This window comes from Myotis myotis, unplaced genomic scaffold (assembly GCF_014108235.1).
Source record: "Myotis myotis isolate mMyoMyo1 unplaced genomic scaffold, mMyoMyo1.p scaffold_m19_p_2, whole genome shotgun sequence".
NCBI classification, from domain to species: domain Eukaryota; kingdom Metazoa; phylum Chordata; class Mammalia; order Chiroptera; family Vespertilionidae; genus Myotis; species Myotis myotis.
Window position 1 is genome coordinate 149,162,527 of NW_023416324.1, and position 9,476 is coordinate 149,172,002.

The 9,476-nt window shown below is 42.0% G+C and overlaps 1 protein-coding gene and 1 pseudogene across 1 annotated transcript in view; both read left to right on the plus strand.

Moving 5' to 3' along the window:
* Positions 1–9,476, plus strand: part of CD96 (CD96 molecule) — an 89,612-nt gene that overhangs the window by 71,428 nt on the left and 8,708 nt on the right. The window lies entirely within an intron of this gene.
* On the plus strand, positions 7,096–8,667 carry LOC118677579 (annotated as a pseudogene).

Consider the following 9,476-nt stretch of genomic DNA (forward strand, 5'->3'; position numbering starts at 1 on the left):
TCCAAGCTTTGAGGCAGGGAAGGGCTTAAAGAAGAGAGAAAAAGCACTCACCATAAACAAAATAGAAAGAATAGAATCAAATAAATTAAGAAAAATAATCTTTTATCAAAAGACACCTTAAGGAAGGTAAAAAAAAAAAAAAAAAGCTATGAGAGAAGATATTTGTCACACATGTAATTGAAAAAGGACTAAGACTATATAATTCACAATGGATCAAAATGTTATGTCATGGGTAATAAAGAATGCCTACAAATCAATAAGAAAAAAAGCACAAAGCAATAGACAATGAGCAAAAAGGTATATCACAAATCATGAAACAGTGGCTAGAAAAAAGGATTCTCAGCTTCTCTATTAATCAGGAAATGCAAATGAAGGCTATAATTAGATAACCATTTTATACCTAATAAATTAGCAACAGTTAAGAAGTATGTAATTACTGCATGTTATACGGACTGGAGAGCAATGTACATTTTTATATATTGCTAGTGAGAGTATAAATTATTACCATCACTTTAGCATTATGTTTTAAAAATGAATATTTTCATACACTGCAATCCAACAATTGTTTTCCTGGATAAATATTCCAACACACACACAACAAAACACTAGCTTATATATCCAGGAAATATGTACCCTATTCATAATAGCAAAAATTATGAATAATCTAAATGATCATAGCCAGGAGACTAGATAAATAAATTGTAGCATAGTCATATAATAAAATATCATAGAGTAATGAAAAATGAGTAAATGACAGTCACATACAACAACATGAATGAATCTTCATAACATTGTGTTGAATCAAAAAAGTAAATGCCAGGTGACAATATATGGAATAATATTTTTAAATAAATTTAAAAACAAGTACAACCAGACACCATATGGTTTAGATATATGATAAAAAAAAACTTTAAAACTATCTAAGTAAATGAATAATAGACACAACATGCAGAACAGTGTTTGCTTTTGAATGGACATAACAGGGGTGAGATTAGGTAGATATATAATGTCATTTATCAAAAAAAAAAAAAAATGTGTGTGTATGAATGAGAATGATGGGGTATTTGGGAAGAATTTGTCCAATAATAAGAGAATATGGGATAGGATAAGATAATAAGTCAATGAAATATTATGAAGCCCATTGAAACCATAGCCATAATGTACTAATAGCATGTCTTATTATGTAGACAAGGCTAGGAACTGGAAATATTTACCAATCGGTTATAAACTGAGAATAAAAATATTAGTTAGACTGGGGATGAAAGCCTACACTTAATAAATTAACATTTATCCTATATGGTGTTAATAAAAAATAGAGTTATTAGTAATAAACTATGCTGAAACTCTACCTCACTAATTTGTCATCCCTTATTCTCAATACTATAATGCAAATAAATTCCATGCGATTTTTTGTTTGCTTACATGTGTCCCCAGCACCTAAGATAATGCCTGCCATATAGTTAGTTCTCAATAAATATTGTTGAACAGATAAATTAAAGCATACTTGTTGATTATATGGGAGAGGGGAATTGTGTAGCAGTGAGCAAAAAAGAGTTTGTTGGGCAATAATATAACAAAAAGCTGAACGCAAACTTAAACTTATGCTATCCTATCTAATAAAAGAGAAACATGGTAATTGGCGTATGACTGCTACCCTTCCCATTGGCTAATCAGTGAGATATGCAAATTAACTTCCAGCCAAGATGGCGGCTGGCAGCCAGGCAGCTTGAAACTAACATGAGGCTTGCTTGCTTCAGTGACGGAGGAATCCAACGTTCCCCGCCTGCCTTGCCTGCCTCTGAGCTTGCAGTTTAAGAAACATTGTAACAAATATAGAAGCTAAACAGAACCCCAGAAACCTGCTTTCAGTGAGCCCGGGATCTCAGAGCTGAAGTTATACATTGTTTCGATTATAGAACCGAAACAAACCAGATACCTTCTTTCAGCAGCAGAGGCCTCAGAGCTGGAGCCAGAGCTAAAGCTGGCCCAGAATAAAAAAAAGAAAAAAAGGAAAAAAGGAGCAGTTGGGAGCTTCAGTCTGCCTGAAAACTGCCCTCAGCCCCTGACCTAGACTGGCCAGGCACCCCAGTGGGGACCCCCACCCTGAAGGGTGTGTGAACAGCTGCAAACAGCCATCATCCCCTCACCCAGACTGGCCAGGCACCACAGTGGGGACCCCCACCCTGATCCAGGACACCCTTCAGGGCAAACCAGCCAGCCCCACCCATGCACCAGGCCTTTATCCTATATAGTAAAAGGGTAATATGCCTCCCAGCACTGGGATCAGCGGAGCCACAAGTCATCCCAGCAGCAGGATCAGTGGAGCCGCGAGGCCTCCCAGCACCAGGATCAGCATGACAGGGGAAGGCGCCACAACCCCCTGATCGGCCCTGCTCTGTGTGTGACAGGGTGCGGAGCCCCAACCCCCCATCCCCCGGGGTAGAGCCATAACCTCCCCATTGGCCCTGCCCTGAGTATGACAGTGGTGGCGCCCCAACCGCCTGATGGGCCCTGCTCTGTGGGTGATAGAGGGTGGCACCCCAACCCCCTGATCCGCCCTGCCCTGAGTGTGACAGGGGGCAGTGCCCCAACTCCCCTATCAGCCCTACTCTGTGAGTGAGAGGGGGGAGCTCCCCAACCCCCTGATGGGCCCTGCTCTGTGCATGACAGGGGTTGGTGCCGCAACCTCCCCATCGACCCTGCCTTGAGTGTGACTGGGGGCGGTGCCCCAAACCCCCAATTGGCCCTACCCCTGCGTGACTGAGGGTGGCATCGCAACCTCCCGATCTGCCCTGTTCTGTGCATGACAGGGGAAGGCGCCCCAACTCCCCAATCAGCCCTGCTCTGAGCCCGACCAGGGGCTGCACCTAGGGATTGGGCCTGCCCTCTGCCAGCCGGGAGCAGGCCTAAGCCAGCAGGTCGTTATCTCCCGAGGGGTCCCAGACTGCGAGAGGGCACAGGCCGGGCTGAGGGATAACCCCTTCCCACCACCACCCCTGCCAGTGCACAAATTTTTGTGCACCGGGCCTCTAGTAATACTAATTATATAATTACTAGAGGCCCGGTGCACAAAAATTTGTGCACTGGCGGGGGGGGGGGTGGGAGGGGGGTTATCCCTCAGCCCCACTTGTACCCTCTCGCAGTCTGGGACCCCTCGGGAGATAACGACCTGCTGGCTTAGGCCTGCTCCTGGGTGGCAGAGGGCAGACCCAATCCCTAGGTGCCTGCCCCACAGCCCCTGGTCGGGCTCAGAGCAGGACTGGTTGGGGAGTTAGGGTGCCCCCCCTGTCATGCACAGAGCAGGGTGGATCAGGAGGTTGCGATGCCACCCTCAGTCACGCTCAGGGTAGGGCCGATTCGGGGGTTGGGGTGCTGCCCCCTGTCACACTCAAGGCAGGGTCAATGGGGAGGTTGCGGCGCCACCCCCTGTCACACACAGAGCAGGATGGATCAGGGGGTTGTGGTGCCACCCCTGTCACATACAGAGCCGGCCGATCAGGGGGTTGGGGTGCTGCCCCCTGTCACGCACAGAGCAGGGCCGATCAGGGGTTTGGGGAGCTCCCCCTGTCATGCACAGAGCAGGGCCGATCAGGGGTTTGGGGAGCTCCCCCCTGTCATGCACAGAGCAGGGCCGATCAGGAGGTTGTGATGCCATCCTCAGTCACACTCAGGGTAGGCCCAATTGGGGGGTTGGGGAGCCGCCCCCTCTCACACTCAAGGCATGGTCGATGGGGAGGTTGGGGTGCCAACCCTTCACCCACAGAGCAGGGCCGATCAGGGGCTTGGGGCACTACCCCCTGTCACACTCAGGGCAGGGCCGATGGGGAGGTTGTGGCTCCACCCTGTCACACACAGAGCAAGGCCCATGGTGGGGTTGGGGCACCACACCCTGTCACACACAGAGCAGGGCCAATCAGGGGGTTGGGGCACCACACCCTCTCACACACAGAGCTGCAGGGCAATCAGGGGTTTGGGGAGCTCCCCCCTATCAGGCACATAGCAGGGCTGATCAGGGGTTTGGGGCGCCTTCCCCTGTTATGAACAGAGCAGGGCAGATAGGAAGGTTGTGGACCCGCCCCCTGTCACACACAGAGCCGCAGGGCAATCAGGGGGTTTGGGCGCTGCCCCCTGTCACGCTGATCCCGGTGCTGGGAGGCATATTACCCTTTTACTATATAGGATAGAGGCCTGGTGCACGGGTGGGGGCCGGCTGATTTACCCTGAAGGGTGTCCTGGATCAGGGTGGGGGTTCCCTCTGGAGTGCCTGGCCAGCCTGGGTGAGGGGATGATGGCTGTTTGCAGCTGGTCACACCCCCTTCAGGGTGGGGGTCCCCACTGGGGTGCCTGGCCAGTCTAGGTCAGGGGCTGAGGGCCGTTTTCAGGCTGGCAGGTGACTGAAGCTCCCAACCGCTCCTTTTTTCCTTTTTCTTTTTATTCTTGGATGTATGGCTGTCACTGGAGGTTAGAGCCAGCTTTAGCTGTGAGACCTCGCTGCTGAAAGCAGGTTTCTGGCTTTGTTTACTTTCTGTATTTGAAACTTTGTTGCGACTCCAGCTCTGAGATCCCAGCTGACTGAAAACAGGTTTCTGGGGTTTTGTTTAGCTTCTATATTCGTAACAATGTTTCTTAGCAGCTCAGAGCCCAGCAGCGGCAGGCAGGGAACGTTGGAGTCCTCCGTCACTGAAGCAAGCAAGCCTCCTGTTCGTCAGTAGCCTGGCTGCCGGCCGCCATCTCGGCTGGCAGTTAATTTGCATATCGCCCTGATTAGCCAATGGGAAGGGTATCGGATGTACGGCTAAGTACCATGTTTCTCTTTTATTAGATAGGATATTATCCCATATTTTAATTCTCAGCATAACAGTTACTGTCCGATGTTTTCCTTTGTTTTATTTATTTGATTGTCTATTTAAATTATACTAGAATATAAGATACATAAGAACAGGCACCTAACCCTTTTTCTGTCTTCTTCACTATTGTGTCCTAATGTTTGTAAAATGGCAGGCATACATGGGTACTCAGCAAATATTTCTTGAGTGTTTGAAAGAGTATATGTACACATGGGCAAGGACAATAAAGAAAACACACATAAATACAGTGAAAAGAAAGGACCTACTTAAATGGAATTTTTAACCTTTTTTATTTATTTGCTTTATTTAAATGCTTACTACAATACTATGTGTGCTAGGAATTTAAAAAAAAAAAATTTCCCCAGGTATCACATCAATATTAAGCAGGCAAGCCACCCAAGATACTTTCTGTCTCAGACACTGGAAAACTGAAAAGACCTTGAAAGTACTTTATAATTTACACAAGTCTATTATTGGTCTTTCTAATAGATTTCATACTGAAATGAACTATTGTAACCCCTCACATTTTCTGTCTTTCCCCAGTTGAAAACTTTACTTATCCTTACACATCTCTTTATCATTTTTATAATGAAAATAGCGTTAGAAATTGTGAAACCTAGGAAGAAACTTTAAAACCCAATAAACATTACTTTTCCTGGCAGTGAAACACACATATTTTTACTTGTACAAGAATAAGAAGTCCTTGTTAACAAATTGTCATTTTTTATCCATAAACATAGAAAATTCCCTGCAGTGAGTTGTTCTATTTATAATCATTGACAAAAACACATTAGGATCCAACAAGTGCATATTGATTGCTTACTCCCAAACTAGTTTTGAAACATGTTCCTACTCATTGGATTGTGCTGTAATGTGACATCCAATATTAGATGATGCACTTAGCAAGACTCATGGCAGGCATTGGCAATGGGATTTGTTTTCTTCCAGTATGTTTATTTCAATAGATTTATGCAATATTCAGAGGCAGGAAAAAGGATGATAATGGATGGTTTTCTGGTGAAATAATCCCACAGCAGTGTTTTTAAGGCCCTTGATAATTGTGAACATGTGATATGGGATATTTGTTTATATACATGTATTTTATGTAGCTCATATTTATTTGAATGTCATGGTTCTGAGTTCATTGCACTTAGACTAAATTTATAAATATATGGTTTAATGTATTATTTTGTTGTCATCTTGTTTATCAACTTGAAGAAGTCTAAGCTGGGATTCAAGAATATTGAAGCTAACCTTAGTTCAGCTTCCAAGTTTCCTCAATCTGAAACAGATGCTTATGTTACTTTAAGCACCTATGAAATGGGGATACCAATCTGACCAACTAAATGCCCCAAATTTATAAGGTTAGTAGCATCTGAGAACATATTTTCTTCCTGACACTCAGGTGATCAAACCATGGAGCAGAAAATTTGTTTAATTACTTTTTTATTTTTGGTTTTCCCTGTCATTCATCTGGTCCACTGGAGATGAAAGTCACATTTAATTCAGTCTCTCAAAGTTAGACAAGCAGAAAAATGATATGAATCTCCATGGACCCTTAATGCCTCCAACTTGCTCCATTACCAAAAATCAACAAGCTCACTACACACACACACACACACACACACACACACACACACACCCCTCTGGGCCTCAGAGTACCTCTTCCTGACATCACATCGGCTCTTTATTTTGCTCTTTAAGCATGCATTCCTTATCCTTCAAATTTTATATATTCTTCCTAAATCTTGAAGATGCATTGCTTATCCTGCCCATGGTTCTATCTGGTTTTTCTTGGGCTTTTGATAGGTGTGCCTAAAATTTTCTTAACAACCCTTTCTACTTTCCATTGACAGAAGGTGATGGAGAGACTAGAGTTGAGGGGTTGAGGACCTGTGGTAGGGACATAGGAATGAGAGAGCCTATGGCAGCACTGGGTCTAATTCCTATTTCAGTCTCTAGGATAATTTTCAGTCCCTCTGTTCCCTGTTGCCTTGGATGCTGATTCTCTAAATTCACCACTCTTGTTCTCAAATTCTAAAATCTTTTATGTCTCTGATCACATCTCAATCCATTTTCCTATCCTCTGAAATGTTGTTCTCCCTTTCTTTCATATAGTTTCTAATTAGGTCAGTTGCAAATTACAGATGCATTTCTCTGATTTAAAATTATATTTTTTGTTAAACTACCAGTTTCTGGGGACTTCTGCACAGCGAGAACACAAACCTCACACTTTGAAAGCTCATGCATGTCATCTTCTTTTTGTGGCCAGGAAGAGTATGAGGGTCCCATCTTTGGACTAGGTGATCATGGCAAGAGTACACACTGTAACTTGTTCCAGCATTTATGTTCTAGTGCAGTGGTTCTCAACCTTTGGGTCGCAACCCCTTTTGGGGTTGAATGACCCTTTCACAGGGGTCGCCTAAGACCATCGGAAAACACATATATAATGACATATTGTTTTTGTGATTAATCACTATGCTTTAATTATGTTCAATTTGTAACAATGAAAATACATCCTGCATATCAGATATTTACATTACGATTCTTAACAGTAGCAAAATTACAGTTCTGAAGTAGCAATGAAAACAATTTTATGGTTGGGGGTCACCACAACATGGGGAACTGTATTAAAGGGTCGCGGCATTAGGAAGGTTGAGAACCACTGTTCTAGTGGAAGAGGTAGTGCTGGCCGAGTACATACTCAGCCTGAGGAGGAAGATGAGGCTGAAGACCAAGATCATAGAGATCTCTGTATATAAGCCCTGCATCTTGAGTTATTGTTTACCACCTATGCCATTGTTTTAGGACAAAATTAATAACAGAAGAACTCAGAGTGCCTTAAGGAAGCCTGCATAACAAACAAACAAACAAAAGTCTGGACATGTAAAATGATTCCAGAATTTGAAAGTTCAGTTTGCCACAAGAATCCTACAAAAGTAACAGAAATTATCACTGGTTTCACCAAAAGATGAGCTGCCAAACTTCAGGTCACCACAGACTTTGATATGACACTAAGTAGATTTCTCTACAAGGGAAAAGATGCCTGCCATGTCATAATATTATTGATAACTATAAACTAGTTACAGACATATGTACAGAAAAGTTATTGCAAGTAAATGAAAAATACTATGCTACTGAAGTTGATCCTGTTTTTACCATAGAAGAGAAGTACATTTTTATGGTAGAATGGTATCACATAGTTTCCTTGTTGAACCTTTACCAAAAGTAAAATTTGAAGAAATTGTGGAAGAAACCAAGGTTATGTTAAAAAAAAAAAGGGTAAAAAATATATTTGAGAAACTCCATTAGTATAGATCCGTGTTCATGTTTTAGCTGATAATGGTGATGTGCTACAGGAGGTTATCCATCAAGCTGGTGTTTATTGTCTAAATGCCAAAGTCATGTTCATTTGTGGATTTTGATGAAAAATGGATACTCTGAGGTTTGAAAGATATTTAACTCTTGTATTAAACATGCCTTGAAGAACACAGAATATTTCAATCAATTAAAAGACAATAGCAACACAATTCTGCTGAGACTCTTGAGACTTAAAAATGGCAGATGGGTAGTCAATGTAAAACATATTCTAAAAATATTATAGCTAAATGATAGTGTAGGAACTTTTAGAAAAGTATTGCATTTAGTGAAAGATAACTCATTGTACATAACCAATTCATCTTACTAAGGATGCTGTAAACAAGCATTCTTCAGGAAGGCCTCCTCCTGTGGGCACATTTATTGCAAAAATTGTTCATCTCTTGATCTTGCTGACTTTTATTTATAATATATTCTTTCTCTTGAAGGTTTTATTAAAATATATTTTTATTAATTTCAGAGAGGAAGGGAGAGGGGAAGAGAGATAGAAACATCAATGAAGAGAGAGAATCATTGATTGGCTGCTTCCTACATGCCCCATACTGGGGATGGAGCCTGCAACCTGGGCATGTACCCTTGACTGGAACAGAGCCTGGAACACCTCAGTTCGCAGGTCGATGTTCTATCCACTGAGCCAAACCAGCTAGAGCTCTTGAAGTTTTTTTTTGTGTTTTTTTTTTACATTACTTAAGTATTTTCAGACATGCTGAATCCATCACCTGGAAGCTCCTTTTTCTTCATCTTTCTCAATACACTCCCCACTGTATTTTTTAAACAAAGTTAAAATAAAATCTTAAAGCCAAAATTAGAGAGCTCCTTACTCTTCCAAAATAGTTTTTGTAGTTTAATTCTATCACACATTTTTTGAGATGTCTTTTTACACTTGAAAAATACCTAGAAGTCTGAAAAGAAGCTTTATGAAATGGTAAAATAATTTGCATGATTTTAAGTATTATAATTTGGATGGATCATACTAATGATATCACCATCTTCTGAAATTGTGTTATGCTTAAAAAAACACCTTGGTATCCACATGTAACTAATCATTACAAACTGTTCTCTGTTGATCTGCTGATAATAATCATGAAATGGAAAAATCTTTAAAAAAAATACCTGTTTTTCTCAGAGGGACAGCACTTGGTCAACCATTTATAACCTTAGCATAAATTAATTTATCACATACTTTCTTAAAAACTGAATTTGAAGAGATAATATATAAAGACATTAAGCCCTAAAAATAGTAACTAAGGG